Genomic DNA, 18,870 nt, shown 5'->3' on the forward strand with positions numbered 1-18,870 from the left:
CTTGATTTGACACATTGTGTCCTCATGGATGTAGAGTTAACGGATTTTATGGAAGAAGTGGGTTTTTTTGGAGGAATTTGGATTGCGTAGTCATAAATTTTAATGTTTCTGTGATTATTAAAGCTAGCCGACTTTTCACAGAAAGGTGACTGGGGACTTCCCTGGCATGATGTCAAGTCCTTTTGGCTGAACATTTACTAAGTGCACCCTCTCATCTTCCCCTGACTCCTCCCCCCATCTATGAGCTCTGCTATTTGAAAGTACACTTCCAATTCTTTTCTGATTTCTGAGTAAAAGTTCTTTTGTGGGAATTCTTTTCTAAGGTAAGTTAGGGCTAGCCCTCCTTCTGAAGTCCTCAAGTGGTCATCACTTTACTGGAACTACACTAGCTTACTCCCCACAAAGCCCTGGCTACTTTTCCTCTCAGAAATTACCCCAAAGCAAAAAGGAGAATGAGAATCAGAAATAAAAAAATGTTAATTTAAACAGACAAATAAATAAACTAGATCACACCTGAAACTATGAACATTAATATTACAGAAAGCTAAATTCAGAAAAGATTGAAGAGGAGCAACAGGAATGCAATTATGATAGATTGTGAGATATGCTGCAGAAGTTCCCTTTCAGGACTGGAGGGCCTGTTTGCTCCAGCTTCTGTAAGATTGGCATCAGCTGTCAGTTCTCTGTAGTTCTCTGTGGTCAGTCCTTGACCAGAGTTAGCTGCCTCACCCAGTGTCATGGCCTTCCTCAGGTAGCTGGCATCTAGTGACTGATAGATGAGTATCAATATCTGGCTCAGATATTGCAATGGGAGACACTTTTGATGCTCCATCTCAATTTCACAGTTCCCTGCAGAGTTGGTTATCACTGTTGTACCTTTGTTATGACCTATCTTCTTCTTCTGCCTTCCTTGCATGTACTGATCTTGAGTTCAAACTCCCTGCATGCTAATCTCAGGCATTGAGTCTTTGGCCTGGGGAAGACCCCATGATCCAAATAAGACATACATAAAACAGGAAAATGACTGATCTCATTTGAAGCGTGCAACAGTCCTAACACCAAATGTATCTTGGGGGAGTTACACTTTCTAAGCCTTTGTACACTATATTTTTTCACTTTTCATCATTTTAAAACTTATTTCTCCACCATGTCGGGAACTCCAAGGATTCTAACTTATATCTCACATCTTCTTGAAGTTTCAATGGAATCAATTACTGAGTCAAAAACCACCTAAGTTAGCAAAATAGAGAAAAGAGCTCCAGTCCTCAGCTTCTCATTAAGCCCCATTGTGTGCAGTGCCTTGTGATACTTCTTGTATCCAGATTCTGCCTCCATTACTGTGAGACTATGGCTTATGCTGTGGCCTCTGCCTCAAATGCCCTGCCCACCTTCCTACAGACCTCTCAGCCAAACTGAACTGTCCCAGCCAAGGTGGCTTCATTTGAAATTCCCTAGAACCTTGAGCTCACCTCCATCTACCACTTACTACTTTACACTCAACACTCAAAGAACAATCCCTACAACCCAGAACTGTGACATCGCTCAAGCAGGAACTGTGTTTTTATTCAGCAAATGGTGTGTCCCAGCCCACTCTGGATCAGCACCTATAAGCACTCGTGTGTTTGCTGGATGCGTTATTTCTTGTAAATTTACCAAGCAAAATGGTGAAATTTTTGCTCTCCCCACTGTAACTGCTACCACTGTCAATTTTTAAAGACCCCTGATCCTTTACTTCCTGTTATTACAATTAAATGTCTGTAAATGGTTTCACCAAAAAAAAAAAAAAAAAAAATTTCTCCACTGTCTTTCTAAGGTATTTTCTCTTAAGCTCACTTTTTTTTTGTTTGTTTTGTTTTGTTTCTATTCTTTTTACTCATTCTTTCAGAATAAGGCATATTGGAATGAATGTTTTATCTGCTTCTAGTCTTCCTCCTTATTTTTAACTGTAATATTTCTTTTGCCCCTCCACTATTTTGGAACAACTCTTTGTAAGATCAGCATGGCCTGGAAAGCCAGAGGATGTTTAGCGGCCTGTGTCTTCCTTTTGTTTTGGCTGCATTTCACATGATTGAATTTCATTATTTAAAAACAAAAAAACAAAAAAACAAACAAAACAAAACAAGACAAAAAAAAAACCCTTTTATTTAGAATAGTTTTGGATTCACAAAATTCTTGTGGAGAGAGTGTAGACTTCACACAGAGTTTATCCTATTATTACATTTTACGTAAGTAAGACGTACTTGTTGGAATTAATGCACCAATACTAATATGTTATTACTAACAGCCATACCTTATTCAAATTTTTTTCAGTTGTTTCCTAAAATCTTTTTCTGTTCTATGATCCTCCTCAAGACACCATTTTTTTTTTTTATTCATACTTTCTCAGACTCTTCTTGCAGTGACAGTTTTTCAGACTTTGACAGTTTTGAGGACTATATATAGGTCAGGTATTTTGTAGACTGTATATCAATTGAGATGTCTCATGATTAGAGTGGGATTATGATCTTTGGGAAGATCACAGTTGTTCCTTACTCCCCTTTAATACGTTTTCTACAATGTGGCTAGCATGACAGTCTCATTTCCTTTGGATAAAGTTTGTAATCCTTAAGAGCACATAGGTCTTTCACGATCCAGCACTAGGGACCTGTTCAAGCATTTTCCCTCTGACTTCCTTCTTGTTCTTCATATTCCCACAATGGTGAAATTCTTTCAATTCTCTGCACAGAGCTGCTGGCTTCTCTATTCTATTATCTCAGTATTATATATCTTTTGATGTCTCTTTTGAACACATTTTTTTTTCTTCATCTTTTGCCTATTTACCGGGAAAAGTCTAAAATAGCCACCAGAAAAGCCTTTCTTGTTTCCTAATGCTAAATTAAATGCTCCAGAAATTTGTTTCCCAATCATATTCTTCCTATTTGGGTGGAGAGTCTCTTGTATGAGAGACTATGAGGCCCCAGTTCCTTCATTGAACTATGACCTCAGTTCTCTAGTTTCCTGACATTTTCTGGTGCCTAGGATACTGACACATGGTGACCATTTGATGCTAATGAAATAATTAAAAGAGAACAAATGTATAGGGAGCAAGATAGAGCTCTAGCTAGAGGTTATCAGTCAGAAACAGGCTATTGGGCAACACAGGGATTCAGAGAAATACAAGAAATGTTTGCCTTTAAGAAGCTTGCAAAGCTTACAAGGAAGGATCTACACATGGGAACAACGATCTCTCCATCTACACAGACTGCTCTGTTCTAATGAGAGGTGCATGAGGAGTTAGCGCAGAGATCTCTAAGGGTTTTTAGGGTAAGGACCAACTTCAAGAAAGAGATACATTTTAATCTTTGTCATAAAAGATGACTAAGATTTGAATAGATGGATCAGGGTGAATTAAAAGAATGTGGATGAAATTTTGGGGGCCATGGTGAGCTTCAAGTTCAGTAAGAGAATTGGGCTGGTGGCAAGAAGGGACCTGAATCTGGAAAGTATTTCTCTTTGACTATTTCTCTTAATCTCATGCAGCCTCTTCTTAGTCCCTTAAGAAATCTCAATCTGAACATTATTTCCACATTCACAAATAATGTCTCTAATAAAGTTTTTTTTTTTTTTCTTTCTTCATTAGTGACAGAAGTTTGAGCTATTGTCCTTTTGGAATCACAATTTACCTTTGACATTAAAAAAGGCTGATATGTGCATCTCAGCTGTTACTTTTAATACTCTTTATTAAAATGCAACTGTAGACTCTTTTACATTGCTTGTTATAGATTGCTTATCCTTAGCATTTAGATGATAAAATATTTTGCGACAAGGATCATTCACATTTGTGTCTCCATAAAGTGAGAAGAAGGTATGAACATATTTTATTTGGGTGTGTGACCTTAAACCGTTTTGACCTACTTTGGGGGATTTTATTTTTCTTAGGAAGCGTTGATTGGTTACCTTAATTGTCTGTGATGGATGTGATTTCAACTCTCCTGAGAGGGATGATTGCTTAGTCCACTTAAAATTATAAATCACAATATGAAATGCCTTGCTTTAGACTTGAGGGTAGCCAATAACTCAGGATTTTGTTGTGGTTCATCAGTTAATAACATCGCCACATCTCAAAAGGCTTTTCATTTAACATTGTTCAGTTAGGAAATATTTTTCATGGTTTAAAATGCTGAAACCTGATACTGATTTGAATATATCTGTTTTGGCGTGCTTCATAATATTCATAAAGTTAGGATTTTATACGTTTAAAGTTTTGGCAGAGGAGAAAAATAAGTCTGGGTATATTTGTTCTTCTGAGAATTTTGATAGAAAAGAAAAAAGGGATGTTCAAAAGAAATCATAGGAGTGACTGTTGTAAGCTATAAAGCTCTATATGTCTTGTTCATTCTAGAGAATGCATTCACTCTATCTCTAGTATAATGAAATAGACCTATCATGTTTTTTGGTATTAACCTATTTCACGACATTGAAAAATGTGTATCTATTTACATTATCACATTTATTTAAATATTGTATTTATTTATATGCATATATTATGCATTGTAAAAATACCTATAGAAGACATGAAACTATTAAAATGCAAAGAATAAGAGTTTTTTAAAAATCTCACCAAGATAGCATCACAGATAATGCTTAAATGTGTTATTTTCAGGCTGATTTCTATGCTTATCTATGTATGTTCTACCTATCCATTTTTATCTCAAAACTCCGTATAATGTTTATTTAATTGTTACCCTGCTTGTATCCAGTTTTGTTTGAGCATATGTTCTACTGTGCATATCTGTATCACGTACAAGACAGATGGACAGAACAAAAAATCCTAGGATTTGAGAAATTCTTAGGACTGGAAATATTGAAAAGAGATTTATACATATAGCAATTATTGTATCATGTGTAACATCAATCGGCATGGTGTAACCGAATGAATGGGAACATAAATGTGGAAAGGGATAAAAATCAACATCAGAGATATCATTATTTAGTGGAATTAATGACACAACAAAACAAAGAGTGTTCATTTGGTGTAATATGTTAAAATTTTCACATTTCCTAGGGAAAGGTAAGTGAATGCAAAATTAGCAGGTTGGGCTGACACAGGGTAAAATGAGTGATTATGGGAAACATGAGCTTTGGGTTAGGTTACAGCTAGGTTAAAAGAAAAAACTGAGGAGTTCCCGTCGTGGCGCAGTGGTTAACGAATCCGACTAGGAACCATGAGGTTGCGGGTTCGGTCCCTGCCCTTGCTCAGTGGATTAACGATCCGGCGTTGCCGTGAGCTGTGGTGTAGGTTGCAGATGCAGCTCAGATCCCGCGTTGCTGTGGCTCTGGCGTAGGCCGGTGGCTACAGCTCCGATTAGACCCCTAGCCTGGGAACCTCCATATGCCACTGAAGCGGCCCAAAGAAATAGCAAAAAGACAAAGAAAGGAAAAAAAAAAAAAGAAAAAACTGAGAAAACCCCTAGCCATCCTTGACCACTTCCAGAAGAATTCAGTATAGTAAACACCAAAGTGCTGAACAGATTTAAATATTTCTAACCAGGATGGAAAATAAAAAGAATGATTACTTTAGATGAGGAAGGTGAGTTGAATGGGAACTTCAGACCTGTAAATACCTTTACAGTTGATGGGCTAAGCAAGCTGACATTAGGCTCATAAAAGGGTAGCTTCACCAGTATACCTTCATCAGTATACCTTCTGTATGGGAGCATGTGTTTATATGGAAATGGATATTGTCCATCCCTGAAGGTCACCCAAACTTCAGCCACCACCAAGAAGAAATAGGTCATACTAGAGAAGACTTGCTGTTTCCTTTGTTTGCTTTAATTTGCTACATATAGTATATTTTGTTTGCCTACATACTTTTTGGAGAGTTATATATTTATTTTAAAGTTAAATTGTGGTTATATTTAAATAAAAATATTTAAATTATTTTTATAAGGTTATCATACATAAGAATCACTGTAACAGTATCTTTTTATTCCTTCTATTTACAATGAAGACTTTGGTATGTGTTTCTTAACCTCCTATCTTGATTGCAGATATTTGTTAAGCTGGATCTTTAGTATTAGATCCGTGTCCTCAATGATTAGTTTTTACATTGCATATTTTTTCTTTTGTGTATATTATTTAATATTTGCATTCACTTTCATAACCAAAACATTTTTTTTTCCTTCTTAACACAGACATCAACCAGTGAAGGTCTGGGCACACCAGGGGAGCCAATTAGTACCTCTTGGTACTATTTTAAGGAAGTCTGTAACAAGGAACTGGAAGACACATCTCCGAAGTCAGTCTCCTAGATTTCCCCTAATAATTTGTGTGCCTAACTGGAGAGAAGTTACTATAGCAAATGCTTTTAATCCAGTATTTTAGCTTTCCTAATTGTGGTGTCAGAAAGACTCTTGGAAGAACGGAGATAAATGAGAGAGTAATGTGAAGGGAAGCTGATTAATTCTTGAACGTTCAATGAACTGAGTTTGGAACTAGTTTTTTATTTGCTACAAAAGCACAAAGTGGCAGGCTGAATTCCAGGAGCAAATCCTTGCTAAAGTCTAAACTCAAAGAGCTTTAGCTGCCATAAGGGATATGGTGCCACCTCATTATCCAGAATTTCACTTTCAGTATTTTGCTACATAAGGCAAATAACTCTGGGCTGGTTGAGATGCTCTTTGCCCCTTCCTTAAGGTAGATGATTAGATGCGGGTGGATGAATTCGAGGAAACTCCAGAGGACCAGTTCTCAGGAAAAGAGGAGCGAAGAGAATTTTATAGGCAGAAAACCTTTCTCCTTCTTCCTGTCTATGTTCTTCGGGGGGCCTAATAATCAAATTGACATGAAACAGATTAACCTGAGAAACAAGATATGAAGTTTTCTTGTAGCCAGACAATTGAGACTTACCTGCCATTTGAGCTAAGGGAAGGAGGTGGGAGTCTGGGACTCAAAAGGGGAGGAATCTAATTCTCAGAGAATATTGGAAGAGTAAATATCTGGTAAAGAAATGTTTGCTGTGCCATGCTGATACATCTTGTCTTTCTGATGTGTATCTGATATTAGCTCTCCCCCTGGTAGAGGACCTCTATACAAATTCTTTAAGGCAGTTAAAGGAGAGATTTAAAAAAACAACAACAACAACAAAAAAAAACAAAACAGGAGTTCCCGTTGTGGCTCAGTGGTTAACGAACCCAACTAGGAACCATGGGGTTGAGGGTTTGATCCCTGGCCTCGCTCAGTGGGTTAAGGATCCAGTGTTGCTGTGAGCTGTGGTGTAGATCACAGACATGGCTCGGATCCCATGTTGCTGTGGCGGTGCTGTAGGCTGGCAGCTACAGCTCTGTTTCAACCCCTAGCCTGGGAACCTCCATATGCTGTGGATGCAGCCCTAGAAAAGACAAAAAAAAAAACAGGCAAACAGGAGTTCCCATTATGACTTAGAGGGTTAAGAACCTAGCATAGTATCTATGAGGATGAGAGTTTGGTCCCTGGCCTTGCTCAGTAGGTTAAGGATCTGGCATTGACACAAGATGTGATGTAGGTCACAGATGTGGTTGGGATCCTGCATTGCCGTGGCTGTGGCATAGTCTACAGCTCTGATTTGCCCCCTAGTTTGGAAACTTCCATATGCTGTATGCGCAGCCTTAAAAAGAAACATAGACATACAAAACAAACAAACAAAACAAAACAAAACAAAACCCAAGCAAACAGAGAACAAAAATGAAACAAAACTCTTCCTAAGTCTACTTGGCCTTGATTGCCTTTGGCTCAAAATTGTCCACATGCCAAAGTGGCATAGTATGAGATAATGTATTCTGTTCACTTCAACTTTGAGTAAAATAAAGGTCTCATCTGTGATGTTTTAAATAGGAGCTCCTGCTGTGGTGCCGTGGATTCAGAATCCCACTGTATCAGCTCAGGTTTCCACAGTTTCGGGTTTGATCTCTGGCCCATTGCCGTGGGTTAAAGGATCCAGCATTGCTGCAGCTTTCAGCTGCAATTCAGATTTAATCCCTGCAATTCAGAAATTCAGATTCAGGAGTTCCCATCATGGTGCAGTGGTTAATGAATCTGACTAGGAACCATGAGGTTGCAGGTTCGATCCCTGCCCTTGCTCAGTGGGTTAAGGATCTGGCGTTGCCATGAGCTGTGGTGTAGGTCACAGACTCTGCTCGGATCTAGCGTTGCTGTGGCTCTGGCATAGACTGGCAGCTACAGCTCTGATTGGATCCCTAGCCTGGGAACCTCCATATGCCGCAGGAGCGGCCCAAGAAATGGCAAAAAGACAAAAAAAAAAAAGAAAGAAAGAAATTCAGATTCAAACTTCCATATGTTGCAGGTGTAGCCATTAAAATAAATAAATAAATAAATAATCACTAATGCTTTTTCTCATGTCAATTATATTATTTTGTTATGAAAGCCTAAATCCCTTGTCCTCATCCTTTAGTTACAACAACACTTGAGACTTTTTTTTTTTATTTCCAACTCCTGGCTTCTCAAGAAAGGAGTATTTATTGGATTGCTGAGACTAGCAAAGGGAACTATCAGACTTTACTCAAATATTTCTAGCTTTTCCTTTTGGAACTGTTGCCTTGAGAGAACATGCATTCTATCATATTCAAATTTCCCTGCTTCTTTTTAGTAAACTAGTATTGTGACATCTGCCCTCTTACTCCTGTAAATTTCTCAATTAATTGAGAATCCATAGAGGAAGGAGTGTGATTTACTTGGCTTCCATTAACATTAGCATTTGTCTCAGAAATCTAGATCAGAGAGATATTGCTTCCATGTCTAGAAAGATCTACCTAGAATATTGTCTTTGCCATCTTTTTTTTTTATAAAGAATGTGTACTGGAGTTCCCGTCGTGGCGCAGTGGTTAACGAATCCGACTAGGAACCATGAGGTTGCGGGTTCGGTCCCTGCCCTTGCTCAGCGGGTTAACGATCCAGCGTTGCCGTGAGCTGTGGTGTAGGTCGCAGACGCGGCTCGGATCCCACGTTGCTGTGGCTCTGGAGTAAGCCTGCGGCTACAGCTCCGATTTGACCCCTAGCCTGGGAACCTCCATATGCCTCGAGGGAGTGGCCCAAGAAATAGCAAAAAGACGAAAAAAAAAAAAAAAGAATGTGTACTTACCTAGCTTACTTGACTAGAAGGACAATAAAATGAGGTCTGGAAAGTCATTAAAGATGGAGAAAGTCCTACAAAATTCTGTCTCTTCTACTCCCTACCTCTTACGTCTTTACATTTAGTTTCTATCTCCTCTCTGTTTCTCTTTTCATTGAACAGTTTCCTTTGTTTATTTATAGTTTCTACTCAACTTGTGCATAACTGGAATTAGTATCAACTGCTCTGATTGATTGCATTACTTATCGCCAGAGCTATGGATATGCAGCTAACATTGTAGGATGCTTTAACTAAAAATATGTGATGCATCCATGAGAAGGACATGCCAGCCTGTCAGCATTGTTAGGTTACAATAATTGGATTCATGACTTGGGTCAGGGGCATTTCAGTGATTAAAAATGGTCAGATAGCTCGTTCTAAGACATCTTCCTGTGTTGACTTTGGGTTTCTTGGTGCATGGGCTCTTTACACGCACACCAGTGATGGTTTGAGACTAGAAGATAGAGTGAGTTTTGTGTGACCCAATCTAAAAAAAGGGAGGTGGAAAAAAGCTTCTGTGTGAGCTCTGCAGTCCCTGCCCAATTTATATCTATCTTTTGCTGTTGCTGACCTATGCTTTTTGCCTGCAATAAAGCTGTTGTCTGAGTATAAACTCTGTGCATTCTGTGACTCCTTTCAGCAATCAAGCACTTCAAGTGATTAATGTGCAATTAACACAGCTTGGGATGGCACAAAACTCTCCTTCACAGCATCTTCCACTTTACCTCCTATCACTAATGGACACGAGTATTCTTAGTTCAGATTTACAACAGAGCTTGACTGGCCCAAATCATTTCCTTTTTTGTTACATGACAGACCATTATTAAAAAAAAAAAAAAAAAAAGACTGCAGATAGACCACTCTTGGGCCAGATCCAATCTCTGGGTAATTGCTTCTGCCTAAGGATCCAAAGTCATGCTATGCAAAGCATGGTCTCCTAAGAAGCAGAAGTTGTGAACCAGGCAGTTTCATCTTACATATAGATATAGCTCTGGCAGTCTTCTGAGGCTGGACTATCTAATTCAAATACCTGTCTGTATATACACCTAAAGTCAACTGCCTACTTCCTTATTCAGCAACTGAAGATTTATTGTTCTCTGGTTTCCCAGCATTTAGTTTCTTTCCTGGTCAATAAATATGTATGAAATGAGTGAATATGTTTATAATGCTCACTGTATTTGGTCAAATGGGCTTATGATGAAGACTAGATAATCCAAGATAAGAGAGACAGGTGAACTGAGCTCATAGCTTAGATTAGTTTGGTCAATTGGCTGATTCCAACCCTTGGAATCTGAAGGTATATCTGGGCATGAACAAGGCAAGGTCATGCCTGAAGTCAAGACTTCTCACTTGGGAATTATGGAGGGATTTGAAAGAAGGTCTGAGCTATTCACTGTTGCAGATAAAAAGGAAGTGGAAGTTGTATGACTTGATATGGAGTTGTGGTTACTTGATAGCCAGGGAAACCATGGAGATGTTGAGACACATGGCCAATATAAGAAAGAAGACTGGAAAGTCAAAAATAGCTAAATAGAATAAACATTTGCTATGTGTCAGGTACTATTCTAAAAATTCTCGGAGTTCCCATCGTGACTGAGTGGTTAATGAATCCCACTAGGAACCATGAGGTTGTGGGTTCGATCCCTGACCTTGCTCAGTGGGTTAGGGATCTGGCATTGCCGTGAGCTGTGGTGTAAGGTTGCAGACACAGCTTGGATCCCAAGTTGCTATGGCTCTGGCATAGGCTGGCGTCTACAACTCCAATTCGACCCCTAGCCTGGGAACCTCCATGTGCCTCTGGAGCGGCCCAAGCAATGGCAAAAAGACAAAAATAAAAAACAAAAAACACCTCCTTATACTAATTCATTCAATGCATGAAACAATCATTTGTAATTACAGTTCCTTTTTTTATACTCTTTTTTTTTTTTTTAATAGCCGCCGCATGGCATGTGGAGTTCCTAGGCCAGCGATCAGATCAGAGCCATAGTTGTGACCTAAGCAACAGCTGCAGCAATGCCGGATCCTTAACACAATGTGCCAGGGGATCAATCCTGCATCTCATTTTTAAAATGGGGAAACTAAGTAAGAGAGGAGGACAGGAAACTTGTTCAAAGTCATGTAGTCAGAAAGTGGCAGAGTGCGAACTAGATGTAAGCAAATTCGAGATAAGAGTCTGTACTCTTAACTACTACCCTAGACTTTCTCCTACAGCTTGTTACGAGTTCCACTAACATATGTTTTGATAAAAGAATAACTCAAAACATATTGGTCTTAAAGGGATCCTGCTGTTTAGTCGAGAAGTATGGCAGTACAAACTGTCTTTCAAGACTACAGCAGCTTGGAGTTCCTGTCGTGGCTCAGTGGTTAACGAATCCGACTAGGAACCATGAGGTTGCAGGATCTATCCCTGGCCTTGCTCAGTAGGTTAAGGATCTGGCGTTGCCGTGAGCTGTGTTGTAGATGCAGACACAGCTTGGATCCTGCGTTGCTGTGGCTCTTGTGTAGGCTGGTGGCTACAGCTCCAGTTAGACCCCTAGCCTGGGAACCTCTGTATGCCGTGGCAGTGGCCCTAGAAAAGGCAAAAAGACACACACACACACACACACACACACACACAAAAGATTACAGCAACTTGACTTTCACTGTCCCCTTCTCTGTTACGCACAAAGTGCATCTATGCTATTATTTTGAGTCGTATATTGCATTGTCAATCATCTCATGTTGCCATGATAGAAAAAAACGTAAATGGAATACTTCTGACTTGAGATAATTGTTTTCTATTGTAACTTGTACATTTGGTCTGGCTATTTTTATACACAATCTTAGGTGATAAGGCTTCACATTACCTTACATTGAGTGTATTTTTCAAGATCGGTCATGCGTTTTCATTATTATCCAATTAGATTGGTCGATTCCTTAATGTAGGGGAAGATAATTTTTTCCTTTCCCTTCTAGACTCTATTGGCTGGCATAGTAATTCAATTGACATAAGGCAGATCAAGAGGATAAAAATAAATGTAATTTCATATATATGGCAGGAGCCACATATAGACATGAAATGGTCCTGGGCAGTCAGTCAGGAAATTGAGGCTTAAGTGTCATCCTGAGCTAAGGAGGAGGGGAAGGGGTCTAGGATTTCAAAGAGAGAAAGACAATTCACAGGAAAATGGGGAGAGTAAATGTTTAGTAAACCAATGTTTATCATGTCATGCATAGACAATGGGACATACAGAGGAATTTGAACAAAACAGATCTCGCCGAATTCCTTCCAGCCCAGCACACCTATCCCATGCTCTTTGTATTTATCTTTGGTTATAGCTCTCTGCCTGGACCAAGCTCTCTCTGTATAAATTCTTTTGGGCAGTACAAAGGAAGTAAGAAGTTTCCTTGAGTCATTTGGGCCCCAGTTGTTTTCAGCTCAAAATAATCCACAAGCCAAAGTATCACATATTAGGGAGGCCTTCACTAATCTGAACCCCTTCACTAATTTCTTCAACGACAGAGCTAATATCAAGAAGAATCTAAATTCTTTGGAGTTCCCGTCGTGGCGCAGTGGTTAACGAATCCGACTAGGAACTATGAGGCTGCGGGTTCGGTCCCTGCCCTTGCTCAGCGGGTTAACGATCCAGCGTTGCCGTGAGCTGTGGTGTAGGTTGCAGATGCAGCTCAGATCCCGAGTTGCTGTGGCTCTGGCGTAGGCTGGTGGCTACAGCTCCGATTAGACCCCTAGCCTGGGAACCTCCATATGCAGCGGGAGCGGCCCAAGAAATAGCAACAACAACAACAACAACAAAAAAGACAAAAGACAAAATAAATAAAGAAATAAAGAAATTCTTAAGTCCATTGTCCTTCACTTAGCAGAAGCAGAGCTCAAAACAGTGTGGTAGTGAAGTTTAGTATTTTACTGATAAGATGATGACCTGCCTTACTTTCCAATCATGTGTTGCTTTTATGATGATATGGCAAACTTCTTTATAGGATCAAAAAATAATAGGAGCTGGCATATACAATTATGTAATACCTACACTGTGCCAGACATGATAGGCATTTCTCCAACTTCCTGAACAGTATTTTGAGGTAGGTTTTCTTTTTCTTTTTTTTCTTCCTTGGCCTCCCTTTGGCATAGGGAGTTCCTGGGCCAGAGGCCAAATCCGAGCCACACTTGCTGACCTAAGCCACAGCTGTGGCAACATTGGGTCCTTAAACCACAGTGCTGAGCAGGGGATTGAACCTGTGTTGCAGAGCTCCAGAGCATCATCAATCCCCTTGCACTACAGTGGGAACTCCTTGAGGTGGGTTTTAATAGCTATCTTTTATGCCTGATAAAATGGCCTTAGAGAATAACCTACCCAAGGTCACACAAGGATTAAATGATGAAGCTGAGCTGTGTTCTCAGGTACCTAGGGCTCCAAATTCCATGATCTTTACAGAAACTGCTTTCTCACTTATTTATTGATGCTGCTATAGCTTGTAATAACAAGACATAAAAAAGATAAAAAAATGTTTTATTTAGTTTTTAAAAGAGTTTCAACAATAGATGGGGTTCATTATACAACTGGAAAGTTCTTGTTCCATTGTCCTTGGTACTGTGAGTTTAGTATTTGTATTAGAGTGCAATCATTACGTGCAGAAACTTGCCAAAGCCATTTGCTGAAACCACTGAGATGCTATCAGTGTGAAATACCCAAATATTTACAATATATTTCCTCCTTTTCCTTGGGTAAAATCTTGTCATAAAACATCAAAATGTACTCCTAAAGATAGAAAACAACCCCAAAGAGGGATAATTGGATGTAGTATAGCTTCGGACACCTCAAGCCTAATCCAGAAGATGAGTGATAAACAACATTTTTCCCCTCCTTTGAGGTCTGAAAGAGTTAATTGCCTTTCAAACAGGGAGCAGTTTACTCCTATAGAGGAGAGCGATTATATGACATGGATTTTAGAAGGTTTTTATGCTTGAAATACTTGAATACAATGGGATTTTATCTTCCTCTGACAAATGTATTTTTTTCCTCTTTTTTATTTCTCTCCTTAAACATGAATGATAGGCTATTAAAGGGTTTCTTTGGGGGAAAATATTTTTGACTTGAATTGCTATGGAAACTTGATTTAATCAATGAAATGCCAAGCTTGATAACCACTCTTATTTCCTTGTCATAGAAAATAAAAGGAATAAATTCAAAAGAATGGGACATTATAGGAGAATGCTTCCAGATCCTTCGTCAGTAATGTAGACGTCTTTAATAATGTATAATAATATTTCCCATTGGTGGGGAGAATTGAGAACCTAGCCATGTACACTGTGTTTTATAGGTAGATATTTTATGCAACCCAACTTTAAATATTCCCTGATCCTTGGCTTACTTAATTACCCAGTTGGTTTATCACTTTTCTAGGCTAAGAACTTATTACTTTTAGGAATTGAAGTCAGAATCTCAGAGGTAGTTGCACTCTCATGTCTATTGCAGAACTATTCACAATAACCAAAATATGGAAACAATATAAATGTCCATCCCATCAAGGTATAAATATATTCGTTTATTCATCAGTGAATGTGGCACACATACTATAGAACATTATTCAGATAATGTATTATATACATAAATGGAATGTTATCCAGCCTTTAAAAAGATGTAAGTTTTGCCATTTGCAATGACATGGATGAATCTGGAAGACAATATGCTAAGTGAAATAAGCTCGGCAGAGGAAGACAAACACTGTATGATCTCACATATAAAATAAAAAATAATCAAAATCAGGGGAGTTCCCATCGTGGCTCAGCGGAAACGAATCGTCTAATATCCATGAGGATTCAGGTTCAATCCCTGGTCTTGCTCATTGAGTCAGGGATCCGGCATTGCTGTGAGCTATGGTGTAGGTTGCAGACGTGGCTTGGATCCTGTGCTGCAATAGCTGTGGTGTAGGCTATAGCTCCAATTTGACTCCTAGCCTGGGGACCTCCATATGCCATGGGACTGGCCCTAAAAAGCAAAAAAAAAAAAGTCAAAATCAGAAGCAGAGGTGGTTGATGACTGACAGCTAGAGAGAATTTATAAAAGTGAAGAGGTGATAGCCAAAGTTATGGAAAATTAATACATTCTGGAGCTCTAATATGCCTCTAATATACTAATATGCTCTAGCGCCTATAGCTGACAATACTGTGTTGTATATTTTGTGTGAATTTATTCAGGTGGACAATACCTGAGGCTTTTCCTAGCACTTGGCATAATGTAGGTATTCAGTATATGAAGAAATGAATGTAAGGAGCTCCATAGTCTGGGAAAAGGCAAAACAAAAGAGAGGCCTGAGGGCTCTGCCTATCGGAAAGGTTGCCTGGGTCTAGTTCCATTTCTTATAAACACTCTAAGGATACAACAGAAATATATAGGACTAAATCCAGGCAACGCTTCAGTTAGATAAGGACAGACTGAACACAGGGAGCAAAGGACAGAGCCAAGGTTATGGAAAGGGTGACCCCAGACCTCCAAATTATAATTAAACAAAAATGGTACCAGGGCACTTAAAAAACAAGGAAGATACTATTCTTCATTGAATAGATGAACTTAGGTCAAGATTATTTCAATAGGGGAGAAAGATTTAACTCAAATCTGCCGCAACAAAAAACGGGAGGGCATATGGAATTTCCCAGGCCAAGGATCAAAACCAAGCCACAGTTGTGGGCTACACCACAGCTACAGCAATGCTGGATCCTTAACCCAGTATACCACAGTGGAAACTCCAGATGGGAAGGTTTTTAAATGGTGGGACAAGCTAATGGAAAAGGGTAGAATTGCTGACAAGGATCAGGGTGTGTGCAGGGCCTGTATTCCTTTAATCTGACCTCGGGTGGACTCCTGAAAAGCTTCTGTGGTTCTCGAGATTATCAGACTGTGACTTTCTCTCTGGAATGAAGAATGCTTCGTCAAGAAGTTAATATCTTTGATTGACTGGGGGGTTTAGTTCTGCAGAAGAACTCAAAGATATTGATATATGAATCCATGAGGGGAAACAAGGACACTGCGCTATTGTTTTCTGACCGCTCCTCCCTTGTCTATGCATCCCCTCTCTTCCCTGATTAGCTTCTCTTTGAACCTGCAGTTTGGGAAGGTCATGGAAGCTGAAGCCTATTCCTTACAGGCAAGAAATGGGGGACACAGAAAGACTTCCATGCCAAGTAGTCCAATGGTGTCCTGCTCAGTTTCAAGAGAAAGGAGAGAAGGAGGAGTACCAGACTTTGCCTGTTTGTATGCAGATGGCAAAGATAAATAAGAAGAAAGATCAAAAACATGTATCAGTAGTTATTTTATTTGGTCCTTGGAATTAAAACTCAAAGTAACATGAACCACAGGAAGATTTTTTTTGGGGGGGCTCTTTATTCCCATTAGATATTGCTGAAACTTTGCACCCCTCTTACCCCCAGTTCTCTTTAAGAGACAACTTTCTTTGCCTTCACTCTATTATATTAGCTCCAGCTGTTTTTGAACTGGGTTCACCTGGCATCCCAGTCTGTACTCCACCCCTTCTCCTTCTGGAACTTAGGTTGCATCCTTGTTAGAGCTGATGCACTCATCCGTTGGTATGTTAAAGCGGAGTATTACAAGGCTCTCTGCTGAAGACTGAATCCCCAGTGCCAGTTCCAGTGCTCCAGTTTATACATTTTCATGTTAATTTCCTCTGAAGAAACCCCACACAATTTCATTATTTTGGCAATTGTATGTTCTTTCTTTCTAGAACCAGATCCTAGTGCACTAGGCTGGACTAACGCACAGATCAGAGTAACACTGTCCATGGTGTCATCAGAACTGTCTCTCACTCAAAACACTCATAGGAAGCTCTTCCCTGAGGATGACTTTTTATTAGGAGTCTTCTGTATCTTTCACGCAAATATAGTCTTAGCAGAGATTCATACAATAATCATTCAGATACTACCAGCAGGGGACTTTGTTAACACTCAAGATAAGATTGCAAGGAAATATGAATCCTGAATGTTTCTTCTATGGCCAGGTTAAGACACATTGGGCTCTATATCTCTCTATTCTTTTGTTGATCCAAAAGTTAAAATTTAGGGAGTTCTGTCATGGCTCAGTGGTTAACAAATCTGACTAGGAACCATGAGGTTGTGGGTTCGGCCCCTGGCCTTGCTCAGTGGGTTAAGGATCCGGTGTTGCCGTGAGCTGTGGTGTAGGTTGCAGACCTGGCTGGGATCCCACGTTGCTGTGGCTGTAGTGTAGGCTGGCAGCTATAGCTCCAATTAGACCCCTCGCCTGGGAAACTCCATATGCCACAGGAGCAGCTCTAGAAAAGGCAAAAAGACAAAAAAAAAGAAAAGAAAAAGAAAAGGTTACAATTTAGTAGTTTCTGTTAATTATAAGACTCACAAAGGGAGCTAGGGGGCCATGTGCTTGAAATTACTGTTTTTGTTGTGTGCAATATTACTCAGGGGTGTAGGGAGCAGTAGAAAGGTTGAAGATACCTGTTTTAATAGGTCTGACAGGGATAGAGTAGACACAGGTATTTTTGGAGGTCCCAGTAAAGGACCACAGATAACCAGGGAAACTTAGGGGACTTTGGGAGATTGCTATGAGTAAATAAATTGCTCAAAAAAACCAAAAAACAAAAAAAACAAAACTATCAGAACAAGGCATTTTTGCTTCCTTAGTGGAGCCTTGAGAATTGCTTCAGGTCCTTGGGTCTGGGTTGGGATTAGGCCTGCATTCAGATTCAGACCAGAGTTTGAGGCCCACCCTTCCCCCTTCTGCGATTTGAATACACACCTTACTTGATACTAAGGAGGAGCTACTACTCCCAGAAAGGAAGAGGAGGGCTTTTCCAACCCCCACTCCCCTCAGATGATAAAACTGTAGCTCACCGGATCCTCAGGGCAGAGCTTCCGTGCCTGCCTGCCTGCATCTCTCACAAGCATCCCATCCTAATAAATCTATTTCTTGCCTATCACTTTGTCTCTCACTGAATTCCTTCTGCGTGGAGACATGAAGAACCTGAACCTCGGTGAGTCCAGACACAGGGTGAGTGATTCTAATTTAAAACCTTGGGTTAAAGTCTCGATCTGTGTTTAGGTTGAGTTCGAGTCCCGGCACAAGGGTTCAAGTCCCAGTCTGTGTTCTGGCTAGGTTTAGGCTGTCAATACTGTTAGTTTCAGGTCTGTTCCTGAAATTTTAATATCTCTCAGAGTGACTTTATCACTTGTTCTAAGAGTGGAACAGACAAATTCTTCAGAACAGAAAAAAAAAAAAATCAGTATTTGGCAAAATTATAATCAAATGTCAATAGTGATAGCAGTAAATGATAATCACTTTCCTAGAAGTTTATTTTGATGGAAGGATATACAAAATGGAAAAAAGTTTTTGTTGCTCTCATAAATTTCTCCATATTTTTTTTCTTTTACATTTAAATAAATCATAATATCCTACCCTATATTCTGGTATAAATATGTGTCAGGACTCTTTCTGCAAGAGATGTTACATTAGTTTCCTGTTGCTCTGTACCAAAATAGCACAAATTTAGCAGCTTAAAACAACACACATTTATTATTTTAGAGTTCTGGAGGTCAGAAGGCTGAGACCGATTGGCCAAGTTCATGTAGGAGCCTTTAATGAAAAATTCATTTTTCCTTCCCTCTTCCAGGCTGCTCATGACCATACCTCCAACATTTTAGTCATCACACCTTCTCTGACTTTGACCCTCCTGCTTCCCTTTTAGAA

This window comes from Phacochoerus africanus, chromosome 5 (assembly GCF_016906955.1).
Source record: "Phacochoerus africanus isolate WHEZ1 chromosome 5, ROS_Pafr_v1, whole genome shotgun sequence".
Lineage (NCBI taxonomy): Eukaryota > Metazoa > Chordata > Mammalia > Artiodactyla > Suidae > Phacochoerus > Phacochoerus africanus.